Genomic DNA, 24,155 nt, shown 5'->3' with positions numbered 1-24,155 from the left:
TTTTCCTGGACATATGTTATGCAGAGCAGCAAGAAACTGTATTTTCTTTAAAAACTCTCAACATTCGGCGAAGTTTCAAGATGATGTCCGAAAGCTGTTTTCTCCCTGTTACACCTTCCGAAATCTTATTTGTAGTAAGTCATAGAACTTACCAACGAGCTCCACCTTTTGCAATTTCGTTTATATCGCACGGGAAGAAAATATTGGAAAATCTGAAAAAATGCAACGAATTTTGGAAACTAGCCATATTTTAGCTCAGGTGCTTCAAAAATTCAAAATCTGGTGTTATTCCGAAAAATAAATTTTCAAAAATCGACTTTACAATTTTAAAAATCACTAAAAGAAGTCAAAGATAATTCGGAAAACCGAAGTTTTTATTTCGATGTCAAATGACTCGCATGCATGCATCTCGAAAAAAAATCGACTTTATGGAACTAGGAATCTCCATAAACGGTCGGTTTTACGAAAGTCGATTTTCGGCAAAAAAAAAATTTCGATATAAAACCAGATCTTGAAGATTTATGCATTTCTTAGTTATTAGTATTTCAATAAAATTTCGAACTTTCCGATTTTTTTTGGTGCCTCTCTTTGGTAATTTTTGAAATTTGATTTTTTACAAACAATTTTGTTTCGACATAACAACAGATTTCGACGTTTTATGCATTTTTTAAGTCATTTGGCATCAAAATTCAAACTTTGATTTTTACAATTTTCTTAGACCACTTATTATTGTAAAACTTTCTCAAAATCTTTCGTTTTGGACGCATAAATGAATAAAATTTATAACACAATTTATTTTTTTTTTTTTTGTTAGATTTGACAAGTAAGGTGGAATAATCTTGGCAAAATCCATAGAGTAAACTGCATTTTTTTCACATTTACAAAAACTGATTTTATTGTTGCTTGGCCAGCCTTTATATGCCATCTCCTGTGCGCCGACCGTGAAGAAAACCTCAAAACCTTTTTCAATTTTTTGTAGTGAAATAAAAATAATGATTATGACTACACGCAAGTGTTCATTTTCAGAGAGAAATTCCAAGATACAGTACGCGCCCAAATAAAATACGCCCTTGGTAATTTACAATACTTACAAAACAATTTTTCTTTTTTTCATATAAGGAAATCATTTCAAAATATTTTGATGAATTGTAATATTTTAAATACACTAACGATTGCCACACAGAGGTAAATGCACCTAATAAACAATCAAAATTGTTTGCGGACAAACGGTAAACGATAGACTTTTGATGTCTTCACAACATTTTCATATTTTTTTATGATCTATCGAATTCTTGAAAGACAATAGTTATTTATTCACATGGAAATAAAAAAAATTATTTCTCAAAATAATCAGTTTAGATACTTGATGTCTTCACAAAAGTTATTTTTTTATTATTTTAAGAAATTTTGTTGAAGACACCATCAAGATCGCATGAAAATCATAAAAGTTACGAGCATTTTGAAAATAATACAAGTAGGTTATACAAGTTTTTATTTAATATTTTTAGTATACGATTTACAAAGTTGGTATATTTGAGAAAGCTGTTCAAATTGTTGAAACACACAATTTTTCAAACATGTAAAATTCATATTTCAACTAAGAAAGAAGATATACCTACTACAAAATATCCAAAATAATGCCTTTTTCAGTAAGTTATAATCTTAAGAGTTCGGCCAAGATCTTTTAAATTTTTGAGTGGGTTTTGTTGGTCAAGTTATTGGCCTTCTATTGATATAAAAAATTACAATGATTATGGATAGATTTTTGGAAAGATCTTCATCAAGTATCAAGATAGTCGGGCTGTTGTTTTTTCGGACAAATCGTTGGCGTTTATGTTTATGTTTATGATGCCGCCACCCCGCGAGATGTGATCCAAGCTTTCTAGCTTTCCACACAAGCATTGCAGCTTTGCATTCAAGCTTTGAGTGGAAGCACATCATCACACTAATACTTTAAAAATCAAGCGTGACTTTACTCACTCAATGTTTATGTTTATATTGATTACAACAATGCAATTTACGCTGGTTCATGTGTGTGCGTGAAAAATGTTCAAACTCGAGCATGGATCTCAACTCGTCAACCCTCATTTAACGCTAGTGTTTTGCCGCCAGAAATCCGTAGAAGCCGATAGCGCTTGATTTTCGAAAAATTAGAAATCAATAGTAAGCTTTTTCCTCTATAAAACAGCGAAACTGAGGGTTTTAATCCACAGTGGTTCAGCACGATAGAGGAAGTAAGCGGAAGTCTACAATCAGATATACCTGTTCAATTTCTCGAGAAGTTGGCTAAACACTACATTTACTACTTCGAATATTTGTGTCCTCAATACATGGCCGTAGGAACGGGGGGGGGGGGAGTTTTGGGGGTTAAACTCCCCCCATGAGTGTTCAAAACTGCCAAAAAAAATTTTATTCGCTAAACTCAAAATTACAAATCCCTAATCAAATTTTGATGAACGACTAAGATGATTCAAGTGTTACAATCTCGATTCTGAACTAGAGACAAAACCTCGAAATCTTATCCAAGTTTAATAATTCGACTACAGTTTTTCAAATACTTTCTTACTTGTCGATAGAAATTCAATCCTAAATATCGATGTTCAATAATATTATACAAAGCTTGTTAATTAGACCCGATTTTGCCCAAGTTTTTGCACTTCATTAGCCAAATCAAACAAAAATTTAAATTGAGTCGTTAAAATTATGTATTTGCATCTAAATTTCTGAGAGTTAATTATATCAAAATGAATAATTTTTTGAAAGCTTGAAATGTGTATTAAAATTTATTGGTGTGTTTCGATAAACAAAAGTCAAGTGTATTTATGATTTTGATTAAATGTCTTTGATATTGGTGGATATTGGAGAAAAATGTCTCAGATTTGCACGGCCCGGATATTTGTGGATATTTTTTATGAAAAGCTCAGGTAACCTTAGTAAGGTTAGAATTATTCCGGATCTTGTGGTTCTAAGTTAACTTACAAACATTAAGATTCGATGCCTGTGATAGGAATTTGAATTTCGTATTTAGTTTATTGTTACTGAATTTCAGTTAGGATCATGATTAGGAAAAAAAACCTGATTTAAAACTCGGTTTTGCATCTTAAACTTCTATATTCGAAGCTCATCATTTCGGAATATGAGGAAAATAAATATTAAAAATTACAAACCATTTCTATGATTAAAAATTTTTACTTTTAATTCTTATGTAGCATTGGAATTTAAGAAAGTTTTGGAATTGTGATCTAGATTTGAAAAATTAATAACAGGTTCATAATTCGCTATTTTCATTCAGATCATAACTTAAATTTCTAATAAATAACTAAAGAATCAATTCGTATTGAAAGCCAAACATTCAGAATTCAAATAAAAGATTTTTGGTTTGAATTTTGATCCAAATTTCGCTTTTTGCTCATAATTAGTAAGAATTATTATCTGAAAAGATTCAATAATCGCTTTCAGACTCGTAATTCAGATTTCGAATTCAGAATAAAAAAAAAGTAGGGGAGATGAGGGCATAATGAGCACCCGAGGCATAATGAGAACTACGCTTTTCTACGAAAGTGCGTATTTTCTTAAATAAATTTTCATGAGGATTTGTTTCGTACTTCCTATAGTATTAATTTTTCACAAAAAAAGGAATCTCTTTATCATCTTTACAGAGATATTTAAAAAAAACTAGCTTGGTTCTCAAGTTACGAAAATATTATAATTTTTGAGCACCACGAAATAAGCTCTTATGATCTTAAAATAACCTTGATCTATAATGTACGCACTGCAACATGATGTACACATTGTTTCTCAATTTTTACCATCATAAAATTTTTGATTTTTCACTTTTATCAATTTTAAAACACGTTTTTACTTAAATTTGTTGACTAGGGGCATATTGAGCACCATATTATCGAGGCATAATGAGCATTTTCTGCCGCAGAATCTAGCAGCAAATTAAAATTGATTTATAGAGCCACACCTTGACTAGTTTTCATCCGACGATTTAGCCTATTGGTAAGGTGTCGGAGAGGTAATCAAAAGACTAGAGTTCGATTTCTGTTCGAGGTGATTTTTTTCCATTCACAATTCTTGATCGATTTTTTTATTGTTACATTATACGGCTAGTAGCATCATCCTCCGAACAAAGCACTTAATGTATGAGCGTGCGTGAATTGTTTGTATTCTACAAACAGACCTAGATTATTTTGTTATTGCTTTGTTTGATGAATCTACGACTCACCTGACTTCATCGAATTGAATTCGCTGCTAGATTCCCCGACAAAAACGCACATCTTGCTCTGATTAATGGTGCTCATACTGCCTCAGGGGGGGTTCTCATTATGCCTCCACAGTGGCTGGTTTTCAGCTTTTGGCAAAAATTTTTAAAATGCATTTTTTAACGTTTTCATCTAGTTTTTCACGTTTCAGCCCGTTAGGGAATAGGCTTTTCAAGTGTCTGAACACGAAACAATATTATAGCTATTTTCTATGGTTAAATAACCGTTTTCCTTAAGGTGGCCATTATGCCCCCATCTCCCCTACTCAGATTTGGAATCAAAACTAAAAATTCAGATACAACTAAGTTTTCATATCAAGATTAAAATATCAACGGGAGAATTTTATTGGATTTAAATTACAGGCGATCGCAGTTTCATAATTTGGATTGTGAATTCGAAATTAAAATTTTATATTCAATCAGTGTCAGTTAGGAACAAAATCCAACAGAAGTCAAAAATATAAAATTAGATTTTTGGGATACCTCGATTTTTTATTTAATTTTTTAGGATTTGTATCATTAAATATTGGCTGGAACAAATTTCAATTTCTTCTTCTGTCACCCCCGGCCCCCCCCCCCCCCCTTCGAAATTTCCGAAAACCCCGAAGGGGGAAATAAATAAAGTTTGAAATATTTTATGTAAATTTCAGAAAAAAATCAAACATCCGAAAGATTACAAGACCAAAAAAGAAATTTTGGAAGATGAAAGGTATTTCACCTTTTCTATAGATTTTATTGAATTTTTCGATAAAAAAAAAATGACTCGATCTATAAGTTTTGTGCAATTATACAGTATGAAATTTTGTTGCATACAAGATTTCGTGCAATTTATTCCAATTTATTTGTTTTCGCATTATTTTTTATTCTCCCCCCTCGCGATGTTCCAACTCCGAGTGACAAAAGAAGGATTTTAAATTTGTTCCGGCCTAAAGTATTATTAATAATAATTTGTGGTCAAAAAACTTGTTATTCTTTTTCAAGATAAGATTCAAGTGAAAACACATTTAACTGGATATTTGTTTAACATTATTTATATTACAGATGTTTCTTAAATAAAGATTCAAACTCAGATCTTTAATTGATTCGATTTTACATGAGTAGAAAATAATTCAGATTTGAGCCGCAAACTTAATCCCTTACTTTTATTTTTAAAAATTTGATGAATTGCTACCATTAATTGAAAAGAATTAGTTTACTTCTTTATAATTTAAGCAAATAAATAAAGTTTTCATTTAATGAAATCTCCAAATCCCTAATTTATTTTTTTATCTTCTTAAAAAAATAGCAATTTCTATAAATATTTTCGAAAATTCGAAATTAAAATAAATACCTTACTAACTATTAATGTAAAACATCTTAAACTTGAAAAATTATATACAATCATTATTTTTTTTATGTAGGCATTGTTTAACAAAAGTGTTCTGAAAAAAAATTTGCCACTAAGCAAAATTTTCTTAAGCCAAATATAGAGATATAAAAATATTTTGTCCATTTTATCCAATGCGATAAAGACGAACATAAATCCTGTATAAGGAATTTTGCCAAAACGTTCGCGAGCCAGGAATTAGGAACTTTTCGATCATACACAACTCTCTTTTTTATTTTCTCATCTGAAATCGCTTTAAAATAACTAAATAAATTATGAAATTCTAGTTTTGAGTCAACTCATAAACTTTGCGCGTTATCTAGTCAATTTGGGTTTGGTGGCTCACGTTTCCCCACGGTTTTACAAAATTAAAAAAAATACAAATACAATCAGACTCGGGAAATTTTAAACACATCAATTTCCCGAGTCTGATTGTATTTGTATTAAAATTAAAAAATTAAAAAATTAAAAATTAAAAAAATGAAAAAAAATCCTAATGATATCTTTAAAATGAAGAAAACTTTTCTTTTTACTTTTTTCTTTTTATCTTTTATAATAAAGGAGTTATGAAGCAAAGAAAAAAAATGGCCCATGATAACCCCCCTTTTCCCTACGAAATAAATGTTTCCATAATTTTTTAATATAAATAAATTTAATCGTTACTTTATTCGAAGAGCAAGGTTGCCGAAATCGCAGAAAAGTTTGTAATTTCATAGAATTTTGAGCAAATTTTAATCAAAGAAAACAAAACTTTAAAATATTCACAGATTTCACAGAATTTTTGACTTTTAAATGGATTTCCTTGGTCAATATAAAATTTAGGTTTCCTACTTTGAATAAGAAAAGTATGATAAGATATTCAATGTAAGCTGATTTCTCCCAACTTAAATATGAAATGACTCAATTTATCATGATTTTTCAATAAAATTAAAGGAATTAGCATCACAGAAATTCATCACAGAATTTTTGGATAAAATCACAAAAAAAAAAGAATTTTTTTTCTCAAAAACACTTTGATTTAGAGCAATGTACAGTTTTTTTTGCAAAATCTGTAAATTTTGTATTACAGACTCTGTCGTTAGCTTCAAAAGTTGTTCGGGCAATATAATCCTAAACGCAGACATTCAAATAATCATTTAAATATACTAACGTATTGAATTTTTTAGATAAAAAAATTAAAATATGAGTATAGAGAATCGATTCTTTCTAAATAAGATACATCAAAGTGAAACATTGGATATCTTTTTTAAGTAAGAGATAAATTTTAATGGATATTTTGAGAACAACATTGGAAGGCTAAGTTTCTGTTATTTACGTATAAACATTATTTTTGAGCTTAAAAATCTTTAAAGATGAAATTTAATTGAAATTTACAGTTACACAAAGATTAAGAGTGAGAGTTAGATGTTTACAATACAAAATGGTTTCGCTCAAGATCATATCTTATTTCCGCTCAGGATCAGAAATTTTTCTTCAGTAAAACAGCTCTAGAGTTGTTAGGATTTACTCTAAAATATTCTACAAATCAACATTTGAAAGGAGAAACCATGATCTATCTGCTAAACTAAAAAAAATAGTTCGGATATAACTCCTATCCATACCGCTTGATCCACTGTTTCGAGTTGCGTCGTATTGAGCCATTTTGATCCGTTCAAGATCATTTACCCTATTTTCAAACAATGTTGTTTAAAAAAACTTCCTTACTGTTTTAGCTTAAAGTTTACAAACATTTAAGGAATCTTGCCTTTTCGCCAACTTATCGAATTCATAAACTCCCTAAAAGAATAAACAAATAATAAAACCTTAAGTTCGGACGGGGTTTGTAGGGAAATTGTCGCGTACTATAAATAAATATCAATTCCTATTTAACTAAAACGGGAAAAATAAAGGTATTTCGGTAAAAACTACCGATTATTCGGTAATATTTGCCGGGAGTTAAGAAAAAAAATTCAAAATTTTAAAAATAACCGTACCGAATGGACCGATATTTGTTCTGTTCCAGCCTAGCTGCTTTGAGAAAAACTAATTCAATGTAGCCCAATAGCAAAACCTCAAAAAAGTGATCTGTGCCGAAACCCGGGATTGAACCGGGGACCTTTAGATCTTCAGTCTAACGCTCTCCCAACTGAGCTATTTCGGCTTCATGATGGAAGCGTGAAAACCACCCGAGCGAACATGGCCAACGGCTAATTCAAAATAAGTAGGTAACACAACCAGCCTACTCCTGGTTCTTCTTCGCTCGGTCAACAAGCGCGTCACGCAGTGAAATATAAATAAAGCAGACGATAACGACCAACGACGAGTCCAGGTCGATTTTTGGAAGTTGGTCATCGCCGTTGTTACAGTTTAGATTGATACGGCTTCTAGGGTCATTGTACCTAGGTGTAGGTTGAATCTTTGATGATTTTTCATATAGACATAATATGTTATGAAACATGTGCTCCAGCACTGGTGTTTAAGTTAGTTTCATCAGAAGCTTAATGGAACTATGGTATTTAAATATGCTACAAATACCTTTACAGATATGTGTTATCGCCATAATAAGTTATCAGTAATAAGATTGCTTTTACAATCAGAGTGGTATATTTTTAGTTTTTTTTTAAATTTCGCATGCCTACAGCGAAATTAAATTTTAATCAAGCTCTTAGAGGGGGATGTGTTCTTTTTAAATTGTCAGGAAAGTTGTTGTAATGAATGTATGTTCCAATGTAGTACGTACCAACATCTTTTTAATTTAAAAACCAAAGTTTTCTCAAGCTCCCGTGCTTGTTTATCTCTCATCTCGCATCCAGGGGGTATTATGTTTATTTTAGTATAAAGTCACGTTTAATAACGAATAGTTTATGTGCATAATATGTGCAGTCTTTAAGTACCCCCCAAACATTGAACAAGAGTTAGTACTCAAGATTGGGCCCCACTCCGCGTTCGAAAAAGTTTTACCGTCTGGCGCTCAAAGAATAAAGCTTAGTTCTTTTAGAAATGGGACAGTTACGAATGCCTGTATCTCAAAAACCATTCTTTTGAACCAAATACTTTCTATGAAGAAAATGAAGGTAATGTTATGATATTTCATGAAAAAATTTGAAAAAAAATATTTACCGTTTTTTGTTAAAGAAATTTCTACTTTATTCTTGGTATCTCCCATTGGCCGGCGCACACTTTTTTCAGTCATGGTATTGATCAGTTTCTCCAACTTATACTTCGTAAAATCTATATTTTAGGTGGCTTCACCCTCCTTCTTCAATTTCTGATAATTTTTGGTCCAATACTTCTCTGGAAACTGGAAACTGGAAGCATTTAAGTGGATACAGTTGTTTCGAAATGAACAAATTTGATTATTTTTGACCACATTTTTGAACGTTTTTTTTTCGGTACCGGTTTTACAGCTTAAGAGCTTTGGAACTATCAAAAAATGGTTGTTTGAGGTTGGATTTCTATGAGTCATCACTAGGCAACACTTTCAGCTTATCGGAGAAAATTGTTTTGGATATTTCAGCGGTCTACCCTTAGTTTTTCGTTTATTGAAAATTAAAAATGCTGGTATGAGACTTGACTTCCCTGATGATCCTTAACCGTTGTTGCCGATCATTTTCTTCACTACAATGCTTGATTTGAACTTTGTGGACATTATTGACAGTGTTTGCATACTTATCCACCACAAAAACTCAGTAATTCTTTGAATAATCAACGGTTTTGTCAGCTATCAATTTGATAATGACGAACTTTAAAGGAAACTGTGCAAAATTATTTTTTTCTTTTTCTCTTACATCGTACATATCTCAAAAACGCGTAAATTTTAAATTTTGAAAAAAATAGGTCGAATAGTACTTTTTACAGGCAACAAAATGCTGTCAAAATTTTTAATATCCAATAACTAGTTAACGAGCTAAAGCTTAGTTCTTTTAGAAATGGGACAGTTACCAATGCCTATATCTTAAAAACCATTCGTTTGAACGAAATACTTTCTATGAAGAAAATGAAGGTTATGTTATGATCTTTCATGAAAAAAATTTGAAAAAAAATATTTACCTTTTTTTGTTAAAAAAATTTTTACTTTTTACTTGGTATCTCCCATTGGCCGGCGCACACTTTTTTCAGTCATGGCATTGATCAGTTTCTCCAACTTATACTTCGTAAAATCTATATTTTAGGTGGCTTCACCCTCCTTCTTCAATTTCTGATACTTTTCGGTCCAAAACTTCTCTTTTAAAAGAAACTGGAAGCATTTTAGTGGAAACAGTTGTTTCGAAATGAACAAGTTTGATTATATTTTTGATCACTTTTTTGAACGTTTTTTTTTGGTACCGGTTTAACAGATTAAGAGCTTTGGAACTATCAAAAAATGGTTGTTTGAGGTTGGATTTCAATGAGTCATCACTAGGCAACACTTTCAGCTTATCGGAGAAAATTATTTCGGACATTTCAGCGATCTACCCTTAGTTTTTCGTTTATTGAAAATTAAAAATGCTGATATGAGACTTGACTTCCTTGATGACCCTTAACCGTTGTTGTCGATCATGTGCTTCACTCCAATGCTTGATTTGAACTTTGTGGACATTATTGACAGTGTTTGCATACTTATCCACCACAGAAACTCAGTAATTCTTTGAATAATCAACGGTTTTGTCAGCTATCAATTTGATAATGACGAATTTTAAAGGAAACTGTGCAAAATATTTTTTTTCTTTTTCTCTTGCATCGTACATATCTTAAAAACGCGTAAATTTTAAATTTTGAAAAAAATAGGTCGAATAGTACTTTTTACAGGCAACAAAATGCAGTCAAAACTTTTAATATCCAATAATTAGTTAACGAGCTATTAGCAAATGAAAGTGTCCCATTTCTAAAAGAACTAAGCTTTATTAGCAAATGAAAGTGTCCCATTTCTAAAAGAACTAAGCTTTATCTCAAGAAGTTAGGGGTAAAAGTCTTCTTCTGAGTGTTTTTTTCCTTTCATTTTGCTCGAATTCAACTTGGGGAAACCACTTTAATGCTCTAGACGACGAGGACGAGGACGACGACGACGCGAATTCTAGAGAGTGATAAAGAACTGGCGCGAGATCTGGATGGAATGTGACCCAACGAGCCAAGAGGAAGGAAGGAGCTGAGCCGCCTTGAATTTATGAGACTTGAGATGTGGGACACATGTGGCGCTTTTGATTGCCGCCAACCCAAATTCTAACGAGGAGGTTTTTGCCGAGGAGGAAGGTTATTTCTTCTCGTAAATGTTCTGCATATTTCCGTTCCACTAGCTAGATGATGGTAGAAATCGAAAGTCGTTTCCTCTGACAGGAACCGGTATTCTGTTCTAAAGAGGGGCAAGTTAGCGATTTGGAAGGGTTGTTCTCGGATCTGGCGGACTCAAGTTACGGATGAGAGTGCTTGATGAATGCCCTAAGCGACAATTAATATTGAACTCGAATTTCGTCGTTACGGTTAAATTCATCTAAATGGGCGAGTTTTTAGACTATTATATTCAAAGTGGAAAGAGAAAGTTCTTAAGCACTTTTTTTAAACAGCAGTTTATTAAACACCATTTAATTTTTTGAAAAATTAATTATATGGTTTTTATTAGAATTTGCAATGTGTATTTGAATGTGTATTACATTAACAATCTGTGAAGGCAAAGTGAGCCTTAACTTGGCATGCTCCTTATTTTGGCATGCTAAAATGCATTTCGGTGAAACACATGTCAATGTATAGGTAGGCCTAAAAATTAAAAAAAAATCAAACATCGAAGAAAATTGCAAATGTGAACTTTCTGCATATCAGTTATCTACAATTGTATGTATGTATGTATGTATGGATTTGATGTTTTGGCCTAGAGTGTTATACTCTATATAACCACTGCACGGTTTATCTTCAATTGATTCCTAATAACCACGTAACAATTTCACGTGACAAACCCTCTAATAAAATTATGACCTGCGGAAGAAGCCAAAACGAACCTTCCTTGTTAGTGCATCTGTTAACTTTCGAATTGATTTTAAACACACTGACACTTCCTTTTGGTAAAATTACTAAAAAATACCGTTGGTTACAGAAAATATGTCAAAATGTATAAAAGTATAAGCTACACCAAACAACGAACATTTTGTATTAGGATTGAAGAAAATTAACCCGAAATCGACTGGATTCGGAACTGAATTTATATATCTTTTATAAATTTGTTTTGTTCTGCATACCGAGTTTCTGCATACGATTGCTAGAAAATTGATAAGAGCGACATTTTAAATATTTATGATTTAAAGAATCATTTTCTTATTTAGTTGAGTTTAAGTCTGAGCTTGCTTCTTGCCTAGGTCATTTAAATGTCTGTCATCCATTTATGGGAGTGAAATTAAACGACTATGATCATTCACTGTTTTGTGTAAACTTCAATGGAAACAAATCAATCATGATTGCATGTGAAAAATTGACAATCGATTTGTTTGCTTGGTTATTATATGTATAATATGGAATAGTTTTAAAACTATTTGTTTGAGAATTCCATTCATTGAAATAAAATTTCAAACAAACAAACTGAAATAAACAAGTAAAACTTTTTTAACGTAAAAGCGTAATTCTTAATGCGCATCAATTCTAAAATTGTATTGACATTTCGTATCCCTGAATTGCAGAAAACAACACAATACTTTATAGTGTTTACTTCCAGGATAATATCAAGGAATTCATGTGGCCCGTTGTTGTTGTATAACTGAGGAACGGGTTTTTTCAGAGGCGGCCAATATAAAAAACTCAGGAAGGCCACAATTTGGAGCGGGAGCACGTAAGAAACATTTCAATAAATATTGTCACTAAACTTAAACCGGAATTTTCCTCCATATCAGCGCCGGCGACACAAACTGACGACATTTCATGTTGGTCAGACTTCTATCAAATATCTTCCAGGTGTCGGAACCAGTACAACAGAAAGAGTTGCCGATTACCGATTAGTTTGATTTTTCATCGTCGTTGATTGGCAGCGTTGCCAACAACCAGCGCGAAAACTTCGGATTTCAACTGCATTGACAATACAGTTTGAAAATATTTTGCTCAAATAATCCACAGTTTTCACCCAAGACAAATTTTTACTGCATTCCAGGCTAGTAAGCAATATCATTTGGCGAAGGACATTCAAAGGTGCTCATAAAGCCAATCTAACTTGGAAAAACTAGTCAAACATGCCTAAGGAGCCAAGATCTAATTTTTCGTGTATTAAAAAGAGTTGAAAGTGAAATTTTTTCAATTCCTATTATAGTCAGAAAAGTTAGAAAGCCCCATGTTGCTCATTCATCTTCTTTGATAAAGCATGCTTATCGCATTTTAAGCTTCGATTTTGAATTAAGTGGAAAACAATTGATCATAGCTGAATAAAATATAGATCATATTTTATTAGTTTATCCTAGTAATATAAACGACTTGAAGGAAGTTAATAAATATTTTATATCCTAAGCCTGGGTACAATTTTTGCTCATTTAAATTGAATGAATTCTAACTTTTTTTGATGGTGTCTTTGAACAGTTTCTCGTCACCTACCCAAAAAAAATAACAGTATTAGAAGGTTACTTAAATCTTTATTATACTAGGTGAACATAACGAATAAAACAAAATAACAAACATGACGATTTTAGTTTATAAGCTTCAATACAGCCGGATCTCCAACAATGCAGGTTGATGAGAGATATTTTTTATTGAGATACTTCACAATTACATATTTTTCCCTTGAGGTTAATCTTAAAAGAAACTCAAACACAGGCTTCATCTTTTGAAAACATCTCTAGGATTACACCAGTAGGCAATGTGAAATTATGTAATTGAAAACTTATGTAAAGCTTACTTAGATCATTTAAAAATGGGACAGCTACGAATGCTTGTATCTTAAAAACTGTTCAATGATCTTAATCTTCTTAAAATAAAATGAAAGTAACGATATGGTAATTAATGAAAAAAATATGGACAAAAGTTATTTATCGTTTTTTTCTAAGAAATATTTTTACTTTACTCTTGGAACCTTCCATCGGCCGGCGCACACTTATTTTCAGTTTTTTTTAATTCTTTGTCAAATTTGTATTGTAGGTGCATGCATATTTCTTCTTCAATTTCCGCTACAATTTTACCTTATACTTCGCTTCTGTGAGAAGCTGAGTGCAATTTGGTGGATTCAGTTGTTTTAAAATTAATAAGAAGTTTTTACTAGAAATTCAGCTAGCAAATTCCGACAAAAACATTTCAGAATCATCATGGAATTCAAATAAATGAATAATCGGTTAGATGAGATTGCATGTTGCACAAAATTATTATTTCACCGAAGTAGAATATTAGCAAATTATGATTTCATTTGTGCAAACAATCAGAAAATACATACCATCAACTGGGGCAATATGCAACAATTTTCAACTGCAATGACTTCTAAAAAACTTATGTTCACAGTTAATCCTACCCTTTATGCATCAAATGTTTTAAGGATGATGGGACATCAAATTGGCGTAGTTAGAAAAATTATTGTTTTCTTTAGTTATTTTTAATTTTCTAAAAACATGCGATTTTCACCCTCCTTTGAAAATGGGGTAACTTGCAACAAAATTTGTTTTTAATGAAAGATCTTATGACCACATATGAAAATTTTTAGTTTTTAATATATTTGCGATGCCTTAAATACCATTACACATGAAAAAACAAATTGCAGTAATTTTTTGGTCTGAAAAATCTAATTTTCACATTTTTTTTCTGAAAATAAGGATGTTGCATACATTTAGGGGTTAAATAATACTACGAAAAATTCTACAAGCTGAAATCATAAAAAATAAATGTTTGGATGAATTAAATTTCTATGTTTACAAACACGTGATTGCATTCATATTGCATCACATGGAAACGAGTTTTAAAAGGTGTTTCCTTGATTTGCATTTAGTTGCATTTTACCCCAGACACCGAACTAATTATAAAAATATTTATTTCATAAAATTGGGTAATTGTTCGAAAAATATTTTCACACCATCAGTCTTGGTATAGGACATAGGTCGGCAACCTGCGGCTCGCATAAAGCTGCGGCTCTTTAGCTCACTGTGCAAATATTATATCTTTTTTTGAATAAAAATTTCTAAATCGTGCTATTTGAGTCTTGTGAATTGGCACACGGATTTTAATAGGTCCAGAAAAAAATTCAATTTTCTTCCGTTGTAGCAGGTAGCTGAATGGACTAAAGGGCAAAATAGGCATTTTTGAAGCCTAATTTTACATTTTTTTGATTTTCACTGTGTTGAAGCATCAGTATAGAGATCAAGATGAAATTAATCGTTTACTTAAATCAAACTATTTATTTCCAAAATGTGTGCATATTTTTGAATCAATCTAACACAAAAGTTGAGCTATAGTAAAAAATGAATATCAAAGTTTATCATTCACAAAAAAGAAGTTCTTAGATAGCCTCTGCTTTGTTATCAAACTGCGTTACCTCCATCAAATTTTATATTTTAAGCACTCACCATCACCTTTTTGCACTCTATGAAAATTGATAAGTTGCAATTTACTAAATCGTATGAGAACTATTCAACTATTTCAGAAAAAATTTACAACTATAACGCGTAACAACATAAAAATATTGGATTATACCCCTAGTTAATTGAAATTATAACGATCGTTTTAATGTATCTGAATATAGATAACCCATTAACATTCCAGACCACCCAGTTTTAACCGAGGTAAATGCCCGTCCTGGTCCAGTTAAAAAGTTATCGAGGAAAATAATAAATAATAATAGATATCGAGAAAAGGATCCGGATTTTCCCGGTTTTATTCGCAATTTTTACGTATTTCAAATTATAAATTTATTTTAGCGAAATAAATTCGCATTAATTTCTGGGAATTTTGAGATAAGATTAAAACGCCGCTAAGGTTCCTTGGTAAAAATAATTTTTCGGGGCTTTTCATCGGAAATATCTAGATTTAGGCGGGATTTGCCCAGATAATACACGGTTAGGAGTTTAAGGTGTTCAAACCCAATGTACGGATTTTTCCGGACTAGATACGTACGGAAAAAATGTGGAAAGCTTACTCAATAAATAATTGTTTAAAAAGGAAAAAAACATGAAATCCAAATACATAATTCCAAAATTAAGAATTGAGAATTACAAATTGATGTTTGACAACAACTCGATTCAGCATTGCTTATGAATGAAATATTCAATTTTGAAAATGTCTTTCAAAACATAATCACATGCTTAATACTTGTAATCAATAAATAAATTGACCTTTACACCCCGAAGCAGTTTTAAATAATTAAATTGTATGTCTTTTAAAAAGTGAATTTTTGAGTCACACTTAGAAGCTTAAAATTTCAAGTGTGAAGCCTCAACCGAAATTTACCAAAAGTACACAAATTTTGAACAAAGTATCAGTAACCGACATATTTTTTTTTCATATGCTTTATAGTTAATCACCGTTGATTTATTTTTATTAATTCTTGTTTCGAAACTTCAAAAGTATCCTAAAACTGATTTTGCCAGTTAAAATATGCTGTTTCTTACTTATATAACACGAATTTTCAAAGAAGGCTAAAAATCACATATTTTTTCCAGTGATCTAAACTAAACTTTACTAAGCATTCATTAATAATCTATAATATATAGAACTCCATTCTTCAATCTATTAGACGCACAATACTGAAGGATCACGTGTGACAAACAATGAGATTTTTGAAATTTTGCTTGATATCATGAATTTCGAAAATTCAACCTGTTGTCAAGAGAATAAGTTTTTAATTAAAATTTGATTAAAATTTTCGGCTACAAAAATTTCAATTGAATTTAACCTTATACTTCTGGATTTAGAAAAGGATTAGCAATATCTGGAGAATGTAATAAAAAAAGATTAATAAATTTATTGAAAAACAATATTTCCCTTTACTCTGTTATTTTATAAGCTCTTCTTCGCCGAAGAAATGCGTTTATTCGAATCATTCATTTTGAAATGTTGACATCATGCGAAGTATTAAGTTAAACTTGATATGGATTTTATATTTTTTTGACTCTATATTTGCCATCGCATTGAAATTGATATTATATCAAACCATATGTTCAGTTCGCAGAGCGGCCTGAAGAAGGAACGCAACTCGAAGAAGGAACGCAGCCCGAAGAAGGAACGCAACTCAAAGAAGGAACGCGACCAGAAGAAGGAGAGCGGGGAGAAAAACCAGCGACCAATCAGCGAGCAGCGCGCGATTGACCGAGGTTATAAAAACCGCGGACCCGTTTGCCGTGCGAGTTCGACATCATTCAATTGTGAACCGTCGACGTGATTAGACATGTTTTTCGCTACTCGCAGGCTTTTTCATTCGATTCGTCGAAAGTGCTTGAATTTATTCTTGGCGCATAGCGCTGAATGGAAAGAGCAGCTGTTCTTTTCAGAACGGCTGATTCAGTGCTTCTAGTCTTGAAGTGTGATAAGTCAAATAATCTAGTGACAGTTCTGAGTGTTTAGTTACCACCGCTCCATCTTACGATGGATTCAAATCCTCCTTGGGGAGGGCAAACCGGACCACCGGGTTCATCTAACAGAAGGACGGTTCCTGTTTGGATGGACCCCAAAGGACTACATGGAGAGATCCAGTTCCTGCTTCTCAAGCCGAACCCCGACGCCAAGTTACCCAATCCATTCATCATCGCTAAAACGATCGATCAGGCCGTGGGAAAAATAGATGGAGCTAACCCTATCGATGGCGGCAGCTCTTATCTCCTGAAAGTGCGGAACCCAATTCAGGCAAATAGCCTGAAAAAACTGTGTAAGCTGATTGATGATACCCCCGTTACCATTACCGATCATCCATCACTCAACCTCTGCCAGTGCGTCGTTACCTGCCGAGATATCTCAGGTCTCACAAATGAGGTACTTCAAGAACATTTGTGCGACCAAGGTATAACGAAGGTTTACCGCTTTGTTCGTAAAGTAAATGGAAAGGAAGAACCGACCAACACCATGGTGCTGACCGTAAAAGGTTCCGTTCCCCCTACCCACATCTTTTTTGGATACATCCGTGTCTCAACCCGCCCTTACTATCCTCGCCCGCTCATGTGTCTGAAATGCGGCATTTTTGGACATACCAAGCTTCGCTGTCAACATAACCCTGTTTGCCTCACTTGTGGAGAATCCGGTGCCCACAAAGAGTGCTCCAAACCACCACGGTGCATTAATTGTGACGGTCCCTATGCTGCAAATAACCGAGTCTGTCCCAAACAGAAGGAGGAGCAGGAGATAGTTCGAATCCGTGTGGATTTGGGTATTTCCCAAGCCGCTGCTGCTAAAGAATTTCGGTCCCGACATGCATCTGCCCAAAACCCCCCCAGCAAGATCCAACAAAGGCTCGAATCCAATCGTGCCCTAAAACCATCTGACGATAAGGACGCTATCATCAACCAACTGCAGGCCCAAATCGTCAAACTAACCAACAAGATCCGGAAATTGGAGGAAAAGAACGAATCTAGTTCCGAAGTTGATTCGGATAGTACGATGGTTAGTGTATCCAGCCAATCCACATCCCAGTCGACTCCGAAACGCAACCGTAACGGTGGATCATCCGGAGATCAATCACCAGCCGAAAACACATCAACAACCGGTCCCAAGAAGAAACGAGTGTCCCAACCCAAAATCCGAAAAAGCGCAACTCCTGGAAACCACCCCTCGGCAGACTCTTCATAACACCTTCGGTAAGTCAAACCAACTTTCCCACTACAATGGACACAATGAATAACACCAACCCAATGCAGTCTCAAAATAACCCCTCCTTCCCTTCACCTACTCGTAAAATACCAATCAATTTCGCTATTCAATGGAATACCCGAGGTCTACAAGTTAGACTCCCCGAAATACAAAACATTCTATCTCAGTTCTCCCCATCAGTCTTTGCCATTCAAGATATCCTTACCAATTCCCCCCCTCCCAACAATCTCTTTAAAAACTACCAACTTCACACTGTTTCGAACTCCAACTCAACTACAAAACAAGGCGCTGGAATTGCGATAAGAAATGACCTAGCTTATGACCTCGTGGATGTTGATTCATCCCTATATGTTATCTGTGCCAAGCTATATCATCCATTCAAACTTACGGTGGTATCTTTATATATTCCACCTCAAATGCCTTTCATTGATTTTAAAACGAAACTTGACGAACTGCTCCCTCAAATCCCCTCTCCCTTTTTAATAATGGGCGATCTAAATGCACATTGCACTAGTTGGGGAAGCACACACACCACAAACAAGGGGTCTTATTTGGAAGAACTCGCTCTCTCCCACAACCTTACCATCCTAAACAACACCTTACCCACCCGAATGGACCCAGCTACCGGTAATATGTCAGCCCTGGATGTAACTCTTGTTTCACTAGAACTCTGTTCCAAGTTTAAATGGCAGGTCCTCGAAGACTCATATGGCAGTGACCACTTTCCTTTGTTAATAAAAGTTGAACACTCTACCCCTGAAGTCTCTGCTCGTCCCCGTTGGAAATTTGAAGATGCTGATTGGTATAGTTACCAAACGGAAGTTGACGACCTTATTCAAAATGAAAATCCCTCATCCCTCTCGGTCTTCACCAACATATTGCACAAAGCTGCCAAAAACTGGATCCCCCAAACCAGGGGTGTCCCCGGCAAAACTGCTGTCCCATGGTGGAACTCAGTGGTACGAGACGCCGTAAAACTGCGTAGGAAAAGATTGAGAGCATTAAAGAAAATTCCCAATGACGATCCCAGAAAATCTTTGGCACTAGAATTGTATAAAGTTGCCAGATCTGCTTGCAGATCTGCTGTTCGAAAAGCCAAACGTGAAAGTTGGGAAAAATTCACTGAAGAAATTCATCCTGACACTCCATCCAAAATAATCTGGGACAAAATTCGTATTCTGAACGGACAAACCCGTAAAAATTCCTATCACCTACTGATCAATCAACAATACATAAGCGATCCATCCCAAATAGCCGAAACCTTCTGCCAACACTTCTCTTCTATTTCTTCGTCTTCAACTAACACCGAATCTTCATTCCTTCACGACTTTTCCACTAACCAACATGATTCTGATAACAATTTACTGCCTTACAATACCAACTTTAAGTTGGATGAACTTGAATTTGTTCTACGCAAGGTAAAGGGTTACTCCGCAGGCCCAGATGACCTTGGATACCCGTTCTATAAGAATCTCTCTATTCATGCCAAAATAATTTTCCTCGAACTAACCAACAAAATCTGGAATGATGGTATCATTCCCGACGAATGGAAACTTGGACTAGTAATTCCGATTCCGAAACCCAAGCTAAACACACACCACGTTGATAATTACCGCCCCATTACCCTGCTAAACTGCTCAGGAAAAATAATGGAGAGATTGGTAAACCGTCGTTTACAAGCCCTTCTAGATCGGGAAAGTCGGCTCGATTCTAGGCAATTTGCCTTCCTCCCTGGTCGATCAACTGACGATTACTTTGGTACCCTCGAAACTCTTCTACACGAATCCCTTAATGACAACCGGCATATCGAAGTTCTCTCCCTCGATCTTGCCAAAGCGTTCGACAAAGTCGATCGAACGACTATCGTTAACAACCTAACCAGCTGGAATGTGAAAGGAAACATGATTCGATATATTAAAAGCTTCTTGTCCAACAGATCAATACAAGTACTAATAAATGGCAACCGTTCCTGCCCAAAACCTATTCACACCGGAGTTCCTCAGGGATCCGTGATCGCCCCTACCCTTTTCTTGATAGCTATCAACTCTATTTTTCAATTTATCCCTGATAACATCAACACACTAATTTATGCTGACGATATTCTCCTTACTTCCATCTCTCCTTTTGCCCGTCTGGCTCGTAAAAGGCTCCAAACTGCCCTAAATAGTATCACCGCCTGGGCGCCCACCGCGGGTTTCCACTTTTCTCCAACAAAATCAAAACTAATCCACCTCGGTCCCAACCGCAGAAAACTTTATAAACTACCCCCTTTAACTATGAATAATCAACCGATTCCACTAGTTCACCACTTCAGATTACTAGGCATCTGGATAGATGATCGCCTTGATTTCAAATTCCATCTGAATTTAGTACGTAAAGCTACAATCAATAAAATTAATATTCTCCGTATCCTCAGTAGTAAAACTAGCCTAGCTCATCGGGAACCCCTCTTTCGTTTCGTCCAAGGTTGGCTGCTACCAGCCTCGTTGTATGGTTTGGGTTTCGTCAGTCGATCTGGCGAAACTCTTTTCAAAAAACTTGAACCCTTATACAATGAGTGCATACGAACCATAGGTTATACCTTCAAATCTAGCCCTATCCCATCACTTATGGCTGAAAGCGGTGAAATGCCCTTCAAATACCTCATAACCCAACATCTGTCTTCTAAGTCCCTACGATGGTTAGCCATGGGTGGCTCTGAAAATGCTTGCCTGATTTCCCGTACCAATCTTCTACTCCACGAACTGACCGACAGCTATCTTCCAGCTATCTGCCAAAGGAAAACTACAAAATTCCGCTACTGGACGGACAAAACCCCAACAATCGATTTTAGTTTGCTCAAAGAACTGAAAGCTGGACAACCAGCAAACGTGGTTAAACCGCATTTTCAATCATTAGTCGAACACAAATACTGCTCCCATGTTCGTATCTTTACAGATGGTTCCAAGACCGATGACCGTGTGGGTTGTGGAATCTATGATGGCCGCAACAATAGAAGTCTCGCCCTGCCGGCCGACTGCTCCGTTTTTAGCTCAGAAGCCTACGCCCTACTTGACGCCATACGAAACTCAGTAGCAGAAACCAGCCCCAATGCTGTATTCTCCGATTCTGCCAGTGTTCTAAAGGCAGTCTGCGCCGGCAACCTGAAACACCCCTGGATATCAAGCATCACTGACGAAGCACTGATGAAAAAAGTTAGCCTGGTATGGGTTCCCGGCCATGCGGGTATTCCGGGAAACGAAGCAGCAGACAGACTAGCTGCTGAAGGTGCAAAAATGTCCCCGCCTTCCATACCCATTCCCCAACAAGACGCCTATCGAGTTATCAAAACGAAGTTATTACATGCTTGGTAAGCTAAATGGAGACTAGTGCAAAACAACAAACTCCGGGAAATCAAAAACTGCACCCTCAAATGGGTAGATCGTCCCAACCCTAAAGAACGCCGAGCTCTCACACGGCTACGAATTGGACACACCCTACTCACCCACAGTTATCTGATGGAGCGAGCAGATCCTCCAATGTGTCCTTCATGTGACTGTCTTCTAACAATCAAGCATATCCTCATAAACTGTCCCATCTATTCGACTCAAAGACAAATATTTGATCTTAGCATCAGCCTTCGGGAAGTCTTGTCAAACGACCCCGACGAAGAGGAGAAACTGCTTAAGTTTCTGAAGAAAACTGACCTCATTTTCAAAATCTAACTTGTGGCTATCTTTCTCTATCCTATCAAAAACTTGAAAAATCACCAAAATGGTTAAATCTTCTCTTTTTTATACTATCTCTTCCCTTTTACATTCTTTAAATGTTATATGTATATAAAAAAAAAAAACAAAAAAAACAAAAAAAAAACAAAAAAAACAAAAAAAAACAAAAAAACAAAAAAAAAACAAAAAACCACTAGACACGGATGGATGAGGGATGAATCATCCTAAACGGATGAAAATCCTTATAAAAAAAAAATAAAAAAAAAATAAAAAAAAAGCCGTGCGAGTTCAGTTTATCTTTAACCGTGAATACGACAATATCGAAGGAGAGCAAAATCGAAGGAGAGCAAACCAGAAGGAGAGAGAACCAAAAGGAGAGAGCAGCAACAACCATCATCGCGCTCGGACGGAGCCGGTTGCGTGGCGCAAAGAAATAAGTGTTTAAAGTGCAAAGTTATATAGAGAGGAAATAAACGATGGAAAGCTAGAAGAGTGAATGTTTCTTTGTGCTCGCTGCTCTTACACTTTGCTCCCGTTGCAAGTTGCCATACCAAACGGCTCTTTTCAGAGCCATACGAAAGAGTTTAGCACTGGCAACAACCTTCCTGTTTCAGTTCACCTTGGCATGCCAGGCAGCTTGTCATTTGACCTGCCTCCGCTGTTTTGACAACCACAGGGGGTTGTCAAGTTCAGGCCCAATCCCACAGGGGGAGCGGGCAGGCAGCGGTCGTTAGCCAAGGCCGCAAATACAGTCCACCCCCAACACCATATAAGAAGAGTTACGATCCAGAAGAGAATCCATGTACTAAAAAAGAGAAGTAAAAGAAATATCCAAGGGAGAAGAAACACTTTAATGGGTTTAAAGTTATTTTTGTAAAATCAATGCTCATTGATCATTGATCAGATATTTTTTAATTTAAAAAATCAATAAATCTTTGATGTGGCTCTTTCAAACTCTGAAATATTAAAAATTTGAAGTTTTTGGCTCTTCCGACTCAAAAGGTTGCCGACCTTTGGTATAGGATAATAAAAACTATTTAAAGCTTGAAGGTGATATCCTTAAGCCAATCCGTCATACTGGGTAAAGTACACCTATTCCTCAATTTTTTAAATTTTCTATGCGGATCAAAAACTTTAAAAAACAATCTTACTTTAACTTACCATAACCATTTTGTGATCATTAAATGATAACGTTATTTATAATATTATATTAAAATGAAAAATTGATCAAGTGTTAAGGAATACAAATGTTGCATCTATCCCTGCTGTTGCATGATGCCCCGTTTGACGGTTCATATTCATAATTTACAATTCTTTTTTTTTTTCGGGGAGTTTTTTCGGCTTGCAGTCTTGTTTTTAGCAAAAACGACGTATTGATTTACGTTTCCAACGTTTCGATCCTTATTGGATCTTCTTCAGGGACTAAAATAGTGTTTATTTAGTTAGTTCTGCTGATTATAATTTTTGCTTTCTTACCGAAAAGATGCCGTTTTCTTGTGAGTGTCGACTCGGCTGGTCGTGTATAGCTGTCTTTTGATCTGTTTTCCGCATAATTTAATTTAATTCGTGTTTTTAGATGTAAGGTATAGTGTATCGACTTACTGCGTACAGATGTTTGCGGATAAAAATCCGTTTGTCTAGTGATTTTGGGATTAATTTTCCACAGCATCGAACTTTTAGCACAGTCTTCACTTTCCACTTATCTTGTTTTGATCAAAAATCAGTTGTTGTGTGTGTGTGTGTTGGTGGTGTAGTTTTTTTGTGTGTATTTTTCTGATTATCTGGCAGTTCGCTTATTTTTCCGAGTAGTTGGAAAATGTTGGCGTATGAAGAGTGGATGTTTTCAGTGTCTTTCTTAATGTTTACTGTGTTTTTAGTTGTTTTAATGTGGCAGCTTTCCAATATCTTCAATTTTTCCTGGTTGTTTCCCCTGTCAATAATCCTGGCTCCTTCGATGTCGAAAAGGTGGTGCGTGGCGATTTCGTGATCCAGAAGTGCAGTTTGTTGGCTCAGCTTTGCAATTGGGTAGTCTGCTTTAGTGTATCCTAGTTCCCATAAACGTTTTAATTCGTTTGTTTGACATCGATGTTGGGACATTCGCTGCTTCAGTTTCACGCTA

At 34.8% G+C, this 24,155-nt stretch overlaps 1 protein-coding gene and 1 non-coding gene across 10 annotated transcripts in view; both read right to left on the bottom strand.

The window, feature by feature from the left end:
* LOC129753543 (protein winged eye-like) overlaps nucleotides 1-24,155 on the bottom strand; it is a 531,910-nt gene that overhangs the window by 498,401 nt on the left and 9,354 nt on the right. The gene's annotated exons all lie outside the window — the stretch shown is intronic.
* Nucleotides 7,701-7,773, bottom strand: Trnaf-gaa (transfer RNA phenylalanine (anticodon GAA)). Its single transcript has one exon. It is a non-coding gene; the product is annotated as a tRNA-Phe (tRNA).

The sequence above is a fragment of the Uranotaenia lowii genome, chromosome 3, assembly GCF_029784155.1.
Source record: "Uranotaenia lowii strain MFRU-FL chromosome 3, ASM2978415v1, whole genome shotgun sequence".
Taxonomy (NCBI): Eukaryota; Metazoa; Arthropoda; class Insecta; order Diptera; family Culicidae; genus Uranotaenia; species Uranotaenia lowii.
The sequence above is the reverse complement of the archived record's forward strand: the minus strand, read 5'-3'. Positions and strand labels throughout refer to the sequence as shown.